The sequence below is a fragment of the Chelonia mydas genome, chromosome 2 (assembly GCF_015237465.2).
Source record: "Chelonia mydas isolate rCheMyd1 chromosome 2, rCheMyd1.pri.v2, whole genome shotgun sequence".
Lineage (NCBI taxonomy): Eukaryota > Metazoa > Chordata > Testudines > Cheloniidae > Chelonia > Chelonia mydas.
In genome coordinates, this window is record NC_057850.1 from 240,306,733 (window position 1) to 240,325,970 (window position 19,238).

General features: G+C 42.6%; 1 protein-coding gene across 48 annotated transcripts in view; it reads right to left on the reverse strand.

Moving 5' to 3' along the window:
* The window catches only part of ZMYND11 (zinc finger MYND-type containing 11), a 171,519-nt gene that overhangs the window by 89,974 nt on the left and 62,307 nt on the right, over window positions 1–19,238 (reverse strand). For 13 of the 48 annotated variants that reach the window (XM_043541509.1, XM_043541533.1, XM_043541518.1 and 10 more), the window contains one exon: window positions 15,834–15,939. The exons of 25 other annotated variants lie outside the window; for them this stretch is intronic. The gene's annotated coding sequence lies outside the window, so the exon portion shown is untranslated. Of the gene's footprint in view, window positions 1–3,617; window positions 3,686–15,833; window positions 15,940–19,238 lie in introns of those variants that run through there. 10 more of the 48 variants (XM_043541512.1, XM_043541535.1, XM_043541519.1 and 7 more) reach the window with 4 other exon arrangements.

Sequence of the window (19,238 nt, forward strand, 5' to 3'; positions counted from 1 at the left end):
AGGCAGCTCTGCACAGTGCACGCTGCCCGCGCCCACAGACACCGACCCCGCAGCTCACATTGACCGCGGTTCCCAGCCAATGGGCGCTGCGGAACCGGCGCTTGGGGCAGAGCCAGTGCGCAGAGCCTCCCTGTGCCTAGGGGCCACAAGAACATGTCGCCACTTCCGGGAGCTGCAAGGAGCCAGTGCAGGCAGGGAGCCTGCCTTAGCTCTGCTGCGCTGCTGACCAGACTTTTAACGGCCCAGCCAGCAGTGCTGACCAGAGTTGCCAGGATCCCTTTTTGACCAGGCATGCACATAACTCCCACTGAAGTGAATGAGACCTGTATGCATTTATCTGACAGGATAATCAGCCAGACCAGATTTCAAATCCAGTGTTAACTCAGCCACATTGTATATCCTGCACTGTACATGTAATAGCAAATATATATTAAGATTACAATGTGTTCCTGATTTCTCATCCTTATCTTGAAATTTTATACTTAGTATCTCCATTTTTAAAAAGTGTCTTTAAAGACAATATACATGCAACTAATTGCACAGCCATATCATTAAAGTATACTATAACTTTGGCTACCTAACATGCAAGGATTGTGAAAAAAAAATTATTTTGTTTTTTCCCAGGGAAGAAAAAGAAAAAAAATCCATTGACTTTTTTCAAGATTTTCACTTCTTGTGCTTCGGTTTTGCTCTGAAATATTTTTATGATCATAACATATATTTGAAAGTTTTTGATACTGAAAATATATGAATGAAAACTATAACTTTTCTCAGATGATGAGAGCATTACAGTTCTTGTACTTATTAGGAAATACGAAGTATGTTATAGAACACTCTAGGAGCCAAGAGAGGAAGTGGAATGGGTGAACTCATTGTAGGCTGTGTAGGGGGCATTATTAATGGATAGAATCAAATGTAAGTGGAACTGCTGAAGGGGCTTGGTTGACTAGAATCTAAAAACGGCTGGAAGGTGGCCAGGGCATTTAATATTTCTAAATAAAGCTAAGTCATATTATTTCTCATTCTGTCTTTAGTTTATGAGCTTTTTTAATTTAAAAGAAGACATGGCAAAATGCAAAAGGCTTACAGAAAAGCAGACAAGGGGAGATTTACAAAGTGCAGTTAGACCAATTCCCAATTGTACTATTGACAGTCTCGCCCTAGAACATTTAGAGGGAAGAAGGTTGGAGGATAGAGGGGTCATCTTCCTTAGAAGGAAAAACAGAACTTATTTCATTCTGAATCCAGAAGAGGAGCAGGAAATATGAAAGAGGGGATGTAAACTAAGATTGACAAAGGTCAACAAAGAGCTTGCATTTACTGTGTTTCACAAAAGAAGAGGACATTTGAAATAAAAAGCAATAAGGTTATAAAAGAAAAAAAAGATTAACCTCTGGAATGTAATGCCATGGGGTAATAATTACTGAAAAACAGCTGAGTAAAATCCAAAACCAGATCAGAAACATGAGAAAATAGTAACATCTGCAGTTATACTAGCTATGAAGAGAATTACAAGGAGTATTAATTGTTATGCTTCAGCATATAAACTGATTGCCAGCTGGGGTCAGGAAAAAAACTCCCTTCCTAGTGTGGTACTGAGTAATGGCAAGACTATTATACATTTTTTACTTCTCTCCAAAGCATCCACTGTAGATGCTCTCAGAGATAGAATATTTGAGTGGCTGGGCAAGTGGCCTGTCCATTATGGAATTTTATGTAAAATTTAGGGAAGAAAATCACTTCCTTCCTGACCCAGAGAATAATTCAAAGGAGTAGAATGATTTTTAAAGTTTACTGTGATGCTTCAAAAAAAGAGAAGGAGTACTTGTGGCACCTTAGAGAGGAACAAATTTGTTAGTCTCTAAGGTGTCCCAAGTACTCCTTTTCTTTTTACGGATACAGACTACTAACACGGCTGCTACTCTGAAACCTATGATGCTTCAGCTGCTCTTTAATATTCTAAAAATATAACACATACATGTTATGGGCTACATGCTCACATGTGCCAGAGAAGCACTCAGCACAACTGAGGAGGGGCACTTAGGTGCTTTTGTGACACCTTTCTGTCCTTCTGATCCTGGGGGCTGCTGGATGCCAAACTGGCCCTCGTGTAAGTTAGAGCAACCTCAGAGGGAATCCACAGCTGTTGCATTAAACGCTGAGCTTTAATTCCCCTTTGCACAGCTGGAGCAGCACAAAGGGGAGTCAAGAACAGCAAATTCTTGGTCCTGCATGTGTAAATCCATTTCCTCTTATGTTTGCAGGGAAGAAAAAAGTGTGTGTGTGCATGAGAGAGAAAATGGCATCTTTAATAAACTCCCCGGAGCCATGCAGCTGCACCTCATGCAGCATGCACGGCAAGACTCCTGCCGTTTCTGAAGTGCTGCCCACCAGTGCTGCCAACCAGATGGATGGGGTACAAGGCTCCCCCGTACCCTTGCCACTTCTGGCATTGCTAGCCCTGGTGTTGGTGTGGTTCAGAAGCTTCCTCCTCCCTCCAACTGCATCCTTGCCACTTGCTGGGAGGAAGGTTCCTCTTTCCTGGCTCCTTCTGGTGCCAACAGCAGTGGAAGGGGCAGAGTCACATCAGTGCTTCTTTTTCCCCAGGCCATTTCCAGCATCGCTGTCCAGGGAAAGGTAGCAAATAGGAGATTCCAGGATTCCTCCTTTTCCCAGCCTCCCTCCCTTTGTCTCTACTCCTGGCTCCCAAGTTTCCTCGATGTGTCTTGAAAGGTCTCCCTGTGTGGATCCTCACATTGCAAATTGCACAGGGAAGGGATGTTGTCCCTTATTTGTCTAGGAAATGGCATGCCAATAGATATAAGAAACAGAGTAAGTAGTAACTTACTACAAATAACTATCACACACTCACAAGGATTTCCTGTTCCAAACAGATTTAATAGCTTTGGCTTTTGTACCAAACTTTTCACCTTGCAACAAGTGAGATATGTTTAGTTTTCATATTTGGTGGTTTTGACTTGTTTTTGAGACAATATTCGTCTCTCCAGCCGCAACCCCCACCCAAAAGGATGACATTTCTCGGTTGAAATACAGAGAGTACATGGCAGAAACGCTTATTAAAAGTGTCAGAATAAATTCCTAACTTGTTAAAAAAATCGGCTAGGTAAATTTAGCAACATTTTTCAACTTTTAGCCCTATTAAAAGGAGAGGAGTACAGCGCCTTTTGCACTCCAGAAACGAAGATTACTGCACTTCTCAACATAACACATCGCAACAGCCATTCTTCCTCAGCTGCTGATGTAAAACTAACCACAAGAGTCCACTCCCTAAATTACTGCAAAATTCTAAAAAGCCCTGCATGCTACTGCATAATCCCGTTTTCAGTTGAAGGTTCTGGTTGCTTATGGGGAAAAAATCTACACCCCAGTGTGCTGACCTATATAAAGGCTTCCTGCAATTAACATTTTTCAAAAATAAGGAGTCTATAGAAAGGCTTGTGAGAAGTTCAAATATGCATTTAACATTCCAGATTTGTGTGTAAGTATATCTATTGGTATAATTTAAGTACTACTGAGGGCCGATTTATATCTGCTGGATTTTTAAAGAACATTAAGAAGTTAAAACTCCAGGGACCCTTTACAGCCACAATACTTACGTGTGCATTTTCATGTAGGTGCCAAAAGGTGCTTCGAGTTCAGCTCTTTGATAATTACACTGATATCAACATTCTGGGAACAAAATAAAAGGCTGAGGTGTGTGAAGAAAGAGTTGGCAAAAATTATTGATGGCTTTCCATCATTATGTTTAGCCATCACACTCTATCAATATGGGTTTAGCAATATGGGTTCAACATCACGCCATCTTTGCTGTGTCATGCCAGTGAGCTTAACACGTGACGTAGCTTCTCAGAATAAAGGTTGGCAAAACATGGGCAGGAAACACTATGGGCTTGTCTACTGGCACTTTACAACGCTGCAACTTTCTTGCTAAGAGGTGTGAAAAAACACCCCCCTGAGTGCTGCAAGTTGCAGCACTGGAACGTGCCTGTATAGACAGTGCCCCAGCGCTGGTAACTATGCCCCTCATGGTTTTTTTAGAGCACCGGGAGAGCTCTACACAAGCCGCAACTATACGAGCCGCAACTACACGAGCCAGGTTAAAGCGCTTTAACGTTGCCAGTGTACACAAGCCCTAAGAGATAACAGTCAGTGGGACTTGTTTTCTTCAGCTTTACATCCACTTGGGGGGGGGGCCTGGAGAATCTGGGAAAACTCTCCCTTTATAGAGAAAGCATGGCAGATTGGCCTGGGGCTAAGAACTCCTGATCTCTGACACCTGGCTCCAATACTGACTCGCTATGAGGCCTTGGATAAATGATTCAGCTTCTCTCTTTTTTTTCTGTCTATAACATAGGATGCAATAAAACTTATTTACCTTCCTCGCAGGTATGTGAGGAGAATTAACTAACTAACATTTGTACAGTGTTTTGAAAATGATACACGAGTTAAGTGTTATCCTTACTACTTAACTATGAACTCTATGGATATACAGTAAAAAGACTCACTTTTATATAAAGACTCACTCTTCCCTTTGTGAATGAATGTACCCAAGTTTTCCATCTAGACTATACTTTAGATGGAAATTTGGTAATGTTATCAAGCTAAATAGATCACAGTGCAGAGTTTGTAGCTCTCTGCTTCTTCATGGTGGCAACAGATTAATTTTGTGTCCCATATCAATGTTGCAAGTACAGGCAATAGTTGCCCTGGTCTAAACAAACTCTGCTCCAGTTTCCAAAGCTTGCTGGCGTAATAGTACTGGATTTGTAAATTATAGCAGCAAGTCAACAACTTAATACAGTTGTGTATAATGATTTTTAAAGTATGTTGTAATAATATGCATAAAGCTGGGCAAAGCTTTCCAGATTTGTAGGGATCTATTCTTACATCCTATTTTGACCTGTTCAAAAGGAGTTGTCTATTAAAGTCCCTATTTACAAAGTTTGGAAGGTAATTTGGAAGGATTATTCCAGGAGTATATTTAAAAAGCTCTTTAAAGAGTTTTAAAGCTCTTCAAGTTATAGTTTACAGCTGACGCAGCTGCTAGAATTTAGCTTCTGTCACTAGTTACAGAGGATGGTTAAATCCTTTAGATACTTAAAAGTGAAGGGCAAGTTTTCCCTTTCTAAGAGAATAAGGAGAAAAAGTAGTAGTTTCCTGTTGTGTTCTTTTCCCCCTATTTTATTATACGAAAATCAGATTATTTAATTTTTAGAACAAGGGAGCCTGTTTGCTGAGATTTTTCTACCTTTGTGTATTCACTTTGGAACTGATCCAGAGTCCATTAAAGTCAACGCAACAAGCGTTTCTATTGACTTTCGCTGGCTTTGTAGCAAGCCCTTTGTCCCTTAAGTTGACATCCGTTGACAGCTCTCCCAGATCCTCCCACCGAAAAAAAGAGCTGTGTAACAACTATGTTGCAATAGAGCAGTCCAACAACACAGTCTGCAGCTACTGTAAGTGGAAAGTCTTAAATATATTAAATCAAAAAGACTATACGAAGGCCACAAATTTAAATGAAAGAAAAAAAATCAGGAAATGCTAAAGTTACACTTCTCATAGGCAAGAGACTGCCCTGTCCCTTCCTCGAGGCCCCGCCCCCACTCACTTCATCCCCCCCCCACCCATTGCTTGCTTTCCCCCATGCTCGCTCATTCGCTCATTTTCACCAGGCTGGGGCAGAGGGGCTGGGGTGCAGGCTCTGAAAGGGAGTTTGGGTGCAGGAAGGGGCTCAGGGCTGGGGCAGGGGGTTAGGGTGCAGGAGGAGGTAGGGCTCTGTACTGGGGGTGTGGGCTTTGTGGTGGGGCCAGAAATGAGGGGTTCGGAGTGTGGGAGGGGGCTCAGGGCTGGGGCAGGGGGTTGGGCTACAGGAGGGTGTAGGAGTTCTGGGTTGGGACTGCGGGGTCCAGGGTGGGGCCAGAAATAAGGGGTTCAGAATGCGGGAGGGGGCTCAGGGCTGGGGCAGGGGGTTGGGGCACACAAGGGGGTACGGGCTCAGGGCTGGGGCAGGGAGTTGGAGTGCAGGAGGGGGTACGGGCTCTGGGCTGGGGGGTGCAGGCTCCGGGGTGGGGCCAGAAATTAGAGGTTCAGGGTGCAGGAGGGGACTCCAGGCTGGAGCAGGGGGTTGGGGCGCAGGAGGGGTTGCAGGCTCCGGGAGGGAGTTTGGGTGTGGGAGGAGGTTCCAAGCTGGGCAGGGGTTGGGGCACAGGAGGGAGCTCGGGGCGCAGGCTCCAGGCAGCACTTACCTCATGTGGCTCCCAGGAAGCGGCTGGCATTTCCCTCCAGCTCCTAGGGGGAGGGGCAACCCCAGGGGCTCTGCATGCTGCCCCCCCGCCCAGAGGCACCGCCCCCGCAGCTCCCACTGGCCGCAGTTCCTGGCCAATGAGGGCTGCGGAGTTGGTGCTCAGGGCAGGGCCAGGGGAAGTACGCGGAGCCCCCATGGCTGCCCGAGCTGGAGGGATATGCTGGCTGCTTCCTGGGAGCTACACGGAGCCTGGCAGGTAGCTCACCAGCCCGGCTGCACCGCTGACCAGACTTTTAAAGGCCCAGTCAGCAGTGCTGACCAGAGTCGCCAGGGTCCCTTTTCGACCGGCTGTTTCGGTCGAAAACCAGACCCCTGGCAACTCTATAATACCTAGGCTGTCACATGTGTATACAATGCATGCAATATGTAATGAAAACCTTTTACTTCCCAATATCCATATAGTACACTGTATCCTGGAAAGGACACCTGTCAGCCTAATAATACTAAATACGACATATGCACAATGTAAGCAAGTTTATATTGCTATGAAAAGATCACTTTTTGTATTTCCGTAATTTTCTTTATTTTAGTTTTGCCATCTTAAATTTAGATGGAAGTTTCTGAATGAAGTATTACACAATTCCACAAAATACAGTACTCTGGTAGAAACACAAAAACCATTACGCAGAACTATGGAATTCTGTAGGTCTTTTTTCTGTAATTCCATTTTTTTTCAACTCCAGTATACAATTCTGTAGATACATGAACAAACCTAGCTACTGATAGCACGTCACAATTTGGCACTGAGGCACTGCACAACCCGTACTGTCAAAAGCAATAATGTTACTAAACACCTCTAAGAACTTTATAGTTTTTTGTTTGTTTTTTTAAAAATCACTTTCATGCATGTGCACTAATCACTTACATTATTGTTCATTTCAAATTCACTTACTTCAAGCTTAACAGGCAACTATCCTTCACTGAGGTTTAGGCACATGATGCGTGAGGTTCTCAAGTTTGGACATTTTGAATGATTAAGCCACAAAAAGCTGCATGATTATTTTAAAAAGAAACCTGGAACTCTTTCCTGTTTACCTAACTCCACCGGCTGAAGAGATTTTGCTCACACTGTTGAGACCGGGCTTCACCTCAAATGGAGAATTTTTGAGAAACTGGTAAGTGAGTGAAAACAGGTAACGAAAGCTGAAATGCAGCATTGACAGTAGATACCAAGAAAGCTGAAATAATAGGAATATAACTGCAGTTAGAGGCTGCTAAAGGAGTTTTTTGTCTAAATGTTACATCGATTCGTGTGCGTGAAATGTTGTGCCTAAATCAAATATAAATATGTATATGATTAGAATTTAATCCTGGATTTTGCCCCTGTATCTGGAATTTCACATCAATTAAGAAATCCATGGGCCTGTATGCAATAGTTTCATTCCTCCATAGAAAATGGGAAGGAATATTCTTGGTTCCTGACTGGTAGAATTCCCTGAACAAATTGTGATTGAGTGACAAAAGTTTGGAGAATAAGAGAACTCTACTACAAGACAGAAGGCAGTGTAGGTCAGCATGGGTGAAAAGAAGTAGCCAAATCCTCAAATGGCAAAGGAGCTATGCCAATTTGCATGATCTCATAGTAACTTTCTCTCCATGTAATGTCTCGTGCATTTTACTGCAGTTAAGCTGATAGATGTGAATTTGTTCTTTGATAATTGCTCCCATTTGGTTTGTTTGTTTTTCACCTGTACAAATTCAATGAACTATGTATATTCCACAGTGTCTAGAAGTTTAGAAGGTATTACGTACATCCAGAACAGTACAGTCTCTCGTGTCTACTATCACCCTTAACAACGTTACATATGGAAATCGAGAGGAGAAATCATGTAGGCCTTGTCTATACATGAAGAAAGTTAACTAGTTTAACAAAAGGTGTAATTTTAAATCAATATAAACCAGTCCAATTTTCTCATGTAGATGGGCTTTAGCCTCCATAGCAACAAATCACCCATATCTAGAAAGACGATGTAGCACTGTACTATTTTGAAATAGCTTTTATGTTGTTCAACAGAACTGGGGGTCTGCACATCTTGATTAAAGAAACAACCTCAGCAAGAGACAGCTCATCAGAACTAACTCCAGGGCTATTTAGATTTTATAGAAGGCTCCCTACCACATATAGAAGACACTTATGCACCACTACACTTATATTAACAGTGGCAACAAAAGGAAGATGCCTCCTTGGTAAATAGGTACTTCCCGTTCATCTTCTTGGCTGTAGTTAGTGCAAATGATTCCTACTGATTCTGCAATTTTCTCTTAAAAACAAAACAAAACAAAAAACCCAACTGGCGGGTGCAGAGGCATTGGAAAATAAAAGGAAGAAAATATAAATACGAACACTAGATTTTCCTCCAAAATGTTGCTAAATAAACTCTCTTCCTTCTTAATAATCATTTTCCTCTCTGTCCCAGAAGACAAGTGGCTTGTCTGTCTGTAACATACATACTGTGAACTCTTCGGGGAGGAGACCTCCTTTTCGTTCTGTTTGTACAGCATCTGGCACAATGGAGTCCTGGTCAATGACTGGGGTGCCTACGTGCTGCCTCAATAACACACAATGAAATAAATTTTGCTTCTAGACCAGGCAAATAAGCTACAGAGGGAACTTGAACAATCTTAACTCTTTGGTTAGTATAATTGATACAAAAGGTTTTTCTCGAATAGATAATGTGCTAACATATACAAAAGTGAAATAAATCTCTCTCTCTTCATGCGGATAGAACTGTGGACACATCATTCCACAAAAAGCCAGGGCTACACAACACAAACAACGATGTGCATTTTTAATTCAAAGTTTCAGGAACGTATGCAAAAAAACGAGGTACTCTCCAATAATAATAAAGGTAAGTCACTTGGCATGATGATTTAAGGTGTGTGAGAGAACCAGAAGTTGATGACATTTTGCAGATTGAACTTAGCTTTCAGTTTATTTTTTTTCTTTTCATCTCGTTCTCTAGAATATACATAATTGACTGTACCTTTCAACTGTAAATTATAATTGTGCTCCTAGCAATGGGACTTATGTCTCAGATATTTGTTAGAACTATTATTCCTCTACCAGGCTTCGTATTTTATTGAGGAGAGGCAGTTGAATCAGTTTCTGTGGCCTCTCCATAAAACCAAAGACTACCTGAACATGTTCTAATATTTGTGTTTGCACAGATGTTCTTTTGATTTTTCACTCTATTTATTAATGCAAACAGAACCTATGGAACTTTTTTAAGGAAAAACTGTTCCATGTACATTGGTCAAACTGGACAGTCTCTACGTAAAAGAATAAATGGACACAAATCAGATGTCAAGAATTATAACATTCATAAACCAGTCGGAGAACACTTCAATCTCTCTGGTCACGCAATCACAGACATGAAGGTCGCTATCTTACAACAAAAAAACGTCAAATCCAGACTCCAGCGAGAAACTGCTGAATTGGAATTCATTTGCAAATTGGATACTATTAATTTAGGCTTAAATAGAGACTGGGAGTGGCTAAGTCATTATGCAAGGTAGCCTATTTCCCCTTGTTTTTTCCTACCCCCCCCCCCCCCGACGTTCTGGTTAAACTTGGATTTATGCTGGAAATGGCCCACCTTGATTGTCATGCACATTGTGGGGAGAGTGGTCAATCTGGATGAGCTATTACCACCAGCAGGAGAGTGAGTTTGTGTGTGTATGGGGGGGTGGGGTGAGAAAACCTGGATTTGTGCTGGAAATGGCCCACCTTAATTATCATGCACATTGTAGGGAGAGTGGTCACTTTGGATAAGCTATTACCAGCAGGAGAGTGAGTTTGTGTGTGTGTGTTTTTTTGGAAAAAAAGGGGGGGGGGGTGAGAAAACCTGTATTTGTGCTGGAAATGGCCCACCTTGATTTTCATGCACGTTGTAAGGAGAGTGGTCACTTTGGATAGGCTATTACCAGCAGGAGAGTGAGTTTGTGTGTGTATGGGGGTGGGGGGGTGAGAAAACCTGGATTTGTGCTGGAAATGGCCCACCTTGATTATCATGCACATTGTAGGGAGAGTGGTCACTTTGGATAAGCTATTACCAGCAGGAGAGTGAATTTGTGTATGTGTGTTTTTTTGGAAAAGGGGGGGGGTGAGAACCTGTATTTATGCTGGAAATGGCCCACCTTGATTTTCATGCACGTTGTAAGGAGAGTGGTCACTTTGGATAGGCTATTACCAGCAGGAGAGTGAGTTTGTGTGTGTGGTTTTTGGAGGGGGGTGAGGGGGTGAGAGAACCTGGATTTGTGCAGGAAATGGCCCACCTTGATTATCATACACATTGTGAAGAGAGTGGTCACTTTGGATGGGCTATTACCAGCAGGAGAGTGAGTTTGTGTGTGGGGGAGCGGAGGGTGAGAAAACCTGGATTTGTGCTGGAAATGGCCCAACCTGATGATCACTTTAGATAAGCTATTACCAGCAGGAGAGTGGGGTGGGAGGAGGTATTGTTTCATGGTCTCTGTGTATATAATGTCTTCTGCAGTTTCCACAGTATGCATCCGATGAAGTGAGCTGTAGCTCACAAAAGCTCATGCTCAAATAAATTGGTTAGTCTCTAAGGTGCCACAAGTACTCCTTTTCTTTTTGCGAATACAGACTAACACGGCTGTTACTCTGAAACCTGTTCACATATCGAGTCATTTGAAAGTCAGGTATCTGTCAGGCAGCCAATGGGTACCCTCCTCCAGAAGTCATGGCTTGAGGCATGAGCTGGGGACGGGATGGGGAGAGGGCTATCTTTTATCAGCATTTAACCCTTTATTTTTCCAAGCACATGGAGTGTTACTCCTGAAAGAGAAAAAAAAAAGAGGAGACCTTGTGGCACCTTAGAGACTAACAAATTTATTTGGGCATAAGCTTTTGTGGCTAAAACCCACTTCATCAGATGCATGGAGTGTAAAATACAGTAAGCAATATATATATTACAGCACATGAAAAGATGGTAGTTGCCTTACCAAGTGGGGGGTCAGTGCTAACGAGGCCAATTCAACCAAGGTGGAAGTGGCCTATTCTCAATAGGTCACCTACAAAGGCCCAACAAAGAAAGTAACAGAACTCCACTAGCCGTCACCGACAGCCCCCAACTAAAACCTCTCCAGCGCATCATCAAGGATCTATAATCTATCCTGAAGGATGATCCCTCACTCTCACAGACATTGGGAGACAGGCCAGTCCTCGCTTACAGACAGCCCCCCAACCTGAAGTGTCTCCTAGTGGTTTTTGAATGTTACAATTCTTGATGTCTGATTTGTGTCCATTTATTCTTTTGCGTAGAGCCTGTCCGGTTTGGCCAATGGGCCACTTCCACCTTGATTGAATTGGCTTCGTTAGCACTGACCCCCCACTTGGTAAGGCAACTCCCATCTTTTCATGTGCTGTAATATATATACTGCTTACGGTATTTTTCACTCCATACATCTGATGAAGTGGGTTTTAGCCCATGAAAGCTTATGCCTAAATAAATTTGTTAGTCTCTAAGGTGCCACTAGAACTCTTTGTTGTGTTTGCTGATACAGACTAACACGGCTACCACTCTGAAACCTGCTGAGAGCCGTCTCAAGACAGACAAGCAACATTACTTAGCTCTGATAGTGTTCAGTACGGACTTTAGTTCCAAAATGCCAGGGACATAACTGCAGGGAAAGGAGACACCCAATACAGAGGCCAAGCAGCTTTTCATTACCAACTGAGGAGTCAGAATAGATGCTATTTCCAGGCCCAAGGTGTCACAGCAGACCAAGACTGAAAACCCTAAGAAATATGCTCAGAGCTTAGACAGCCAAAAATGCTTGTCATGTTGATCTGTGTCAGACATAAGATGAGCCTCAGATAAAGCAGTGCCTAAGCTTAGGGGCTTTCACAGGATCAGTAAAAGGAAACCTTAAGCGGGGGGGGGGGGGGGGTAGAGAAAGACCTGCAAAAACTGCGCTGCTGAAGCTGTTTCTGAGATCCAAGTCCAAGGAAAAAAGGAACGGATTAGGGTTCAAACGATGCTTTTCCCCAGTTCCTATCTCCACCAAGCAGTTGCTCCAGAGCACTGAGATCACTAGAGAGGATACAACTGGAGAGTTGCAAGCCTTTTCCAAAGTCTTTATCTGACTGCTATTGGTTTTTTTGGAAAATGCATTTCCAAAGTTGTGCATACAAGCATAGCTCTGAAGTTAACAATAGGCAGAGCAGAGAGTGCTTATTACACAATATTCAAAACAAGTATAGCTGTTAAACTAAACCTCTCCCCACAAACAAAAAAAACCCTAGCACCGTTCCTGAATGAGGACCAAATTTCAAATTTCAGCCATTTTGACAGAATCCTGTCCATAAAAAATAGGTAACTTATTTTATTCATGTTTCCCTATTCAAAATCATCTGAAAAGATTTTCCTCAAACATTCCCCACCAAAATTCACATCTGAACAGAGGTCAAACATAGAATGCTTCATGCCTAAAGAGGAAAAGTATGAACATGTGAGAACAGAAATTATGATGAAAACTGATTTGCAATGTTAACAGCATTCACTACCAAGAAAATCATTAAGATAGGTAACAGCTGAATATCATTATGAATCTTCTCTTTTTTTCATCTTAATTGTGAGAGTTTGTAAATGATAGGTGAAAAAATAAAGTTTAAAAAGCAGAAAGATAAACTTATCAAGAGAAACTGTATCAAAAGGCAAATGGTAACTTGGAAAAATAAACATTTATAGAACAAAATGGCTTTCAGATGATGCACACATATTGTTACACTAAGCTCTCCACCACTTCTACTGATAGCAACCTCTTGTCAAACCAGGGTAGCAATCTACCTCCAGCAAACTCTGTCTCAGTCCTTGCTTGTGCCATGGAATTCCTCACCCCACAACTTGTCAGGAGAAAACAGGCAGGAAGCTTTATGTCAATTTGAGAAGAATTGGGAAGCATTGTGTCAATTTGCCTTCCAGACACTCTAGGAGTAGCTGGATGTTGTGGGGGAGGTTGAGGACTGGGTTTATTTTTCTGGCATGGATTTTTGTCCTGGTGCAGTAAATGTACTGTTCAATTTGTGTGGTTGCCACTTTCACAGAGTTTGGTTTTGATAGTGTCCTCTGGTGCTGCGTCACAGCTTCTCTGAGGTGAAATTTGCAGACATGTGACTAACGTTAAGATTTTGTCTCGGTTATTTTTGGTAAAAGTCACGGAGAGGTTGCAGGTAATAAACAAAAATTCACGTAAGCCCATGACTTTTACTAAAAATAACTGGGAGCAGGGTTGGGGGAGGAATGACAGCTGGAGCTTCACTGCCATAGCCATGGGTGTGTGTGAGGAGGGGGCGGGGGGCCACAGCCCTGACCGCAGAAATCAAGGAATTCGTGAACTTCCGTGACTATGCAGTATCCTTACACATGACCATAAACTGAAGAGTTGAAGAGGAAAAAACTGCATCAGCTTTGTGTGAGGTTTCTCAACTTTCTCTTGGCTGCAGCTAAGCAATGGCATTTATTTGCTTTTAAATGCAGGGGAATTCTCCAAAAACTCTTGCAGATTTGGTGGCAGGAGGGCAGAATTCCACATTTTTTTTTGGTTATTACCCACCCATTTCACTTCCTCTGTCCCAAGCCTATCACATCTTCTCCACATTTCTTACACAACCAATCCTCATCTCCTCCACCATCCAGGTCACTGCTCTCATCTCATACATATCTCCCCTCTGTGCTAGAGATGTGAGGGAAAGAGGGACACAAAGGGAAGACATAGGGCTCTGCAGGATTAAGCCACTTTCACTCTCCTGCAACACCACACTCTGCCTTCCCATGGGCAGGTGCTACTCAGAGTTGCTCCTTCTAGCACTACTGTCACATGTCTGATAACAGTGTAGAGAGAGGCACTATAGGGAAGAAGGAAGTTTACTCCCTGCAAAACCCAAGAACATTTCCTGATATCATTACCCAGGGCTGCAAGGTGTTAAAGGTGTCTATCTGGCCATTCAGCAAACTGCATTCCACTCCTAGACTCACAGACTTTATCCACTTGCAGGGATAGAGGGAAGATATATATGGTAATTTTGCCTTAGCAATGGGATTCCATTTTCAGATATTTGAGAACTCTCCTCTGCCAGCCTGTATCTTTTTTTTTTCTTCCTCCCTCAGATCTGTACATGGCTGAACAGGGGTAGAGCTCTGACACAGAGACTCAACAAGTCTCACCCTGCATATCTGATTTCCCACACTGCAGGCTTCTAAGAAAGCAAAGGGTCTGACTGAACAGTGTGCCAGTTCTGCACTCAGAACTTAAAGCCTGGATAAACCTACTAATTAGGTTAGCCTGATACAAACTTCTGAAAATATCCTTCACAAGGAACTCACAGCATGCTGCTTGGACTTCACAGAAACCGTCATGACATAATCCAAGGAAAATCAACTTCAAGAGCATATTGCTGGAATATAATTAATGAAGTGGTAGAGAGACTCGCCCATCTGTTGCTAGGTACAGTGGGCTTGAAAACTCCCAGATGGAACCAATTTAGTTTGATCTCTTGCAGCACTCTCATTTGGACTTCTCTGGAGCAGCAAAAGTCTCGGCAGAAGTCAGGCTTGTAGCCCAACCTCTATGATATTTTCTAGAAAGATTGCTATGATTCTGCCGAATGCAAGGCCATGCTGGCTGACACATTTCTGTTTAGAGAGAAAAAAACCCAGTGCCCTCAATGCATTGGTTTGAAAGCTGGCATTTTATGGAGCTTTCTGGGTGTTCTTAGAGAAGCTGGTAATTACTTCAATGGTTGACACTAAATTTTGATCACCCGTATAATATTTGTCAGGGAACTTATTTTGGGGGAAAAAATGCTAGGGTTAAAGTTAAAGTTGTCTTTCCACCCTTATCCAATCTGTGTCTTTCTTTTCTGCATCTACTCTCTTCTTCTGGTTCAGGATGATGATGCCTGCAATAACCTGCATCACTGGAGCTCCTACATTGAACTACTTAGTAGCAGTGCATGATGTTGAGTGTGAAGATACTAGTCTACTTCACTCAGACTGTATCTGAAAAACTTCAGTCCAGGAGTCTAGCATTACATGTTCCTCTCCACTTTCATAGGATGGTCAGCAGAAGAAGTGGGGAAAGGGAGGAGTGGGTTTAACCTGCTATTTGCTGAATGTGCATCCTCAACATGTGGCCAGGCAACAGATGTTCATTCCTGGATCTGTATAAAACTTCTTACTTTACCATCTCACTTATAGTTCTGATTTGCTACTCCATAACCTGATGAAATAGACTGTGATTCTGGAAAGCTTTATTTCTCCAAGTCTCCCTTACAACTTGCTTTTTAATTTGACCACTCTTTTAACCTCATTATTTTTATTTTTCCACATAGTAAATTCCATTACTCAACAAAATTAAGCATAAATTTAAGAAGATTTCACATTTAATTATATCTACTTTCTGGTGTTCTTTACCAAGTATAAGTCCCCCTTTTATTTATTACACATTGGGATTCATTTAAAAATGATTTAATATACCCAACTCATATTTCATTTTTACTTGTTTTCTATTTGTGCTTCCATAGTTGTCACTTCAGTGCTTCAGTTAATATAAGACTTAACTCTTTTTTCTGATTTCTTGAGCATGATCTGAAACAGATAAAATGTGAATGGAAAAGTTTCCTTGTCCTTTAAAAAGAAAGTTTAATAATTTCAATGATAGTTAAGGGTCTCACAGCTTACAGCATTTGATGCTAACATTCCATTGCATCAACACCCCCATGCCCTATAATATGACTCAATCTTGCTCTGAAATTGGGGATCTGAAGAGACTGTGTGAAAATTTGGGAATTTCACTAATTTTGCTTCCATGGAAGTAGGATTGGGCCCTCAAGTTTTAGTGATGTCATCTGCTGCAGGAAAAAGTACAGGTACTGAGCTCATAAAATCACAGAATATCAGGGTTGGAAGGGATCTCAGGAGATCATCTAGTCCAACCCCCTGCTCTAAGCAGGACCAATCCCCAACTAAATCATCCTAGCCAGGCCTTTGTCAGGCCTGACCTTAAAAACCTCTAAGGAAGGAGATTCCACCACCACCCTAGGTAACCCATTCCAGTGCTTCACCACCCTCCTAGTGAAAAAGCTTTTCCTGATATCCAACCTAAACCTCCCCCACTGCAACTTGAGACCGTTACTCCTTGTTCTGTCATCTGCTACCACTGAGAACAATCTAGATCCATCCTCTTTGGAACTCTCCTTTCAGGTAGTTGAAAGCAGCTATCAAATCCCCCCTCATTCTTATCTTCTGCAGACTAAATAATCCCAGTTCCTTCAGCCTCTCCTCATAAATCACGTGCTCCAGCCCCCTAATCATTTTTGTTGCCTGCTGCTGGACTTTTTCCAATTTTTCCACATCCTTCTTGTAGTGTGGGGCTCAAAACTGGACACAGTACTCCAGATGAGGCCTCACCAATGTCAAATAGAGGGGAATGATCACGTCCCTCAATCTGCTGGCAATGCTCCTACTTATACAGACCAAAATGCCGTTAGCCTTCTTGGCAAAAAGGTCACACTGTTGACTTATATCCAGCTTCTCGTCCACTGTAACCCCTAGGTCCTTTTCTGCAGAACTGCTGCCTAGCCACTTGGTTCCCAGTCTGTAGCAGCGCATGGGATTCTTCCTTCCTAAGTGTGGGACTCTGTACTTGTCCCTGTTGAACCTCATCAGATTTCTTTTGTTCCAATCCTCTAATTTGTCTAGGTCCATCTGTATCTTATCCCTACCCTCCAGCGTATCTACCGCTCCTCCCAGTTTAGTGTCATCTGCAAACTTGCTGAGGGTGCAATCCACACCATCCTCCGGATCATTAATGAAGATATTGAACAAAACCAGCCGCAGGACCGACCCTTGGGGCACTCCACTTGATACTGGCTGCCAACTAGACATGGAGCCATTGATCACTACCCGTTGAGCCCGACAATCTAGCCAGCTTTCTATCCATTTTATAGTCCATTTATCCAGCCCATACTTCTTTAACTTGCTGGCAAGAATACTGTGGGAGACCATATCAAAATCTTTGCTAAAAGTCAAGGAATAACATGTCCACTGCTTTCCCATCATCCACAGAGCCAGTTATCTCGTCATAGAAGGCAATCAGGTTGGTCAGGAATGACTTGCCCTTGGTAAATCCATGCTGACTGTTCCTGATCACTTCCTTCTCCTCTAAATGTTTTAGAATTCAGGATTTGGAAAGTAAAGGAAAGGAAGGTTGAAATAATGTTTTGAATTTTTACATACAGAATTCTGTTAATGACTGGGAGATAATCCAACATGGTCTTTTGTTTGTTTGTTTAAAAGAGCCTGCCATTCTCCTTTAAAAGATGAGATTTCCAATTTAAAGTTACTGTGGGCTTGATTCTTCACTAAACTGCAGGAAATCTCCTTTTGGCAAAGCTTCTAGGGATGTATCTGCACTAGACTGTTGCTTCTCCTGGTGCAGCTTATCTAGCGGGTGCTATTGTCGACTTCACTAGGGTTTCCAATCACGGGCATTTTAACTCAGAGCAAGTTTAAATGGCATGGTTGTTAAAACAATGACAGCAGTCAGAGTTCTGACTTAGTGCTCCCACCATTGCAACCTCCTGTGGAACTGCTCTCATGGGAAATTCAAATGGCTAGAGTAGACAGGCCTAATTGTTCATTTGCTGCTGCAAGCCCAGCTGCAAAATGCATGTTCAGCAATAGATGTGGAAGCAACAGAAAAGCTAACATCCAGTGAATCTACATTTAGCCAGTGGACCATCTAGCTAGGAACAGAGATAATGCCACAAGAGGACAAAAAATGCTTTGGCAGTTAAAGATGCATTTTCTTTCCTCTTAGCTATTTTTTTCAGTTTTGTGTGCTTCCTGTTTTGTATTCCACTTATACATTTAATAGAGGCCTGTACATCACTGCATTCTGAACTCTGTACTTTTCGCATATTTAATACAGTAAAGCCTGATTAACAAATCTCACACACCCACATGCCCCGGCCCCCTCAGCCTGAATGGTTAAAATTTGGCAAAGTATAAGTACCTGTAGGCACCCTTTACTAGAGGGGCCTTTGAACTTAATTGGGAGTGTTCCAATTGGGAAGATCCTGAGTGCTGCAATCCAGCCTTTGAGACTACAACTCCCATGATGCCTTGGGGAACAGAAAAAAAACTTCCTTTCCTGGAGAGTTCAGGGAGAGGAGCTGAGTCTGTTTTTGTGGAGCTCTGCCCATATCAAGAGCTGCTACTAGGAAGCCAGAAGCTGCTATTGAGAGCCTGCTGGGGCTTGGATTAAGCAGGGAGCCTCAGAGGCTGTTGATGGGCTTCCTTTGGAGTCAGGGCAGCTGGTCTGCTCAGAACTGACTGAGGAAGGCCCGCAGTGCAGGCAGTGAGAGTAACCACTGCCTTTGCTGTTTGGGAAAGTGCTTGCAAAAGGAAGGGAGTCAGCAAAGAGACTTCAAAGGGTTGCTGTAAGTCTGCAAAGAGGTGGAGTAGTCGTGTCATCTAACCAGAATTCAGAGCTGCTGACATCTGGTTAAAACAACTCTAATCTTCAGAGCGGGTGAGCAGCTTGGAATGATCCCAAATTAAAAATGTTCTGCCCTTTGTTACATTGGCTGGAATGCTGTCCCCAGCTTCAAGATCTTCAAGCATGCCCATGCAAGTGTTTAGAACTCTGAAATCCAGAGGAGTGCACACTCAGGAGAGGGATGAAGGGTGACAGTGTAAATGCAAGTTATATAAATTTCATTTACTACTGTAAACTGTATTTGTTAACTGATTTGGGCCTCAACTGGAGTACTGTGTCCAGTTCTGGGTGCCACATTTCAGGAAAGATGTGGACAAATTGGAGAAAGTCCAGGGAAGAGCAACAAAAATGATTAAAAGGTCTAGAAAACATGACCTATGAGGGA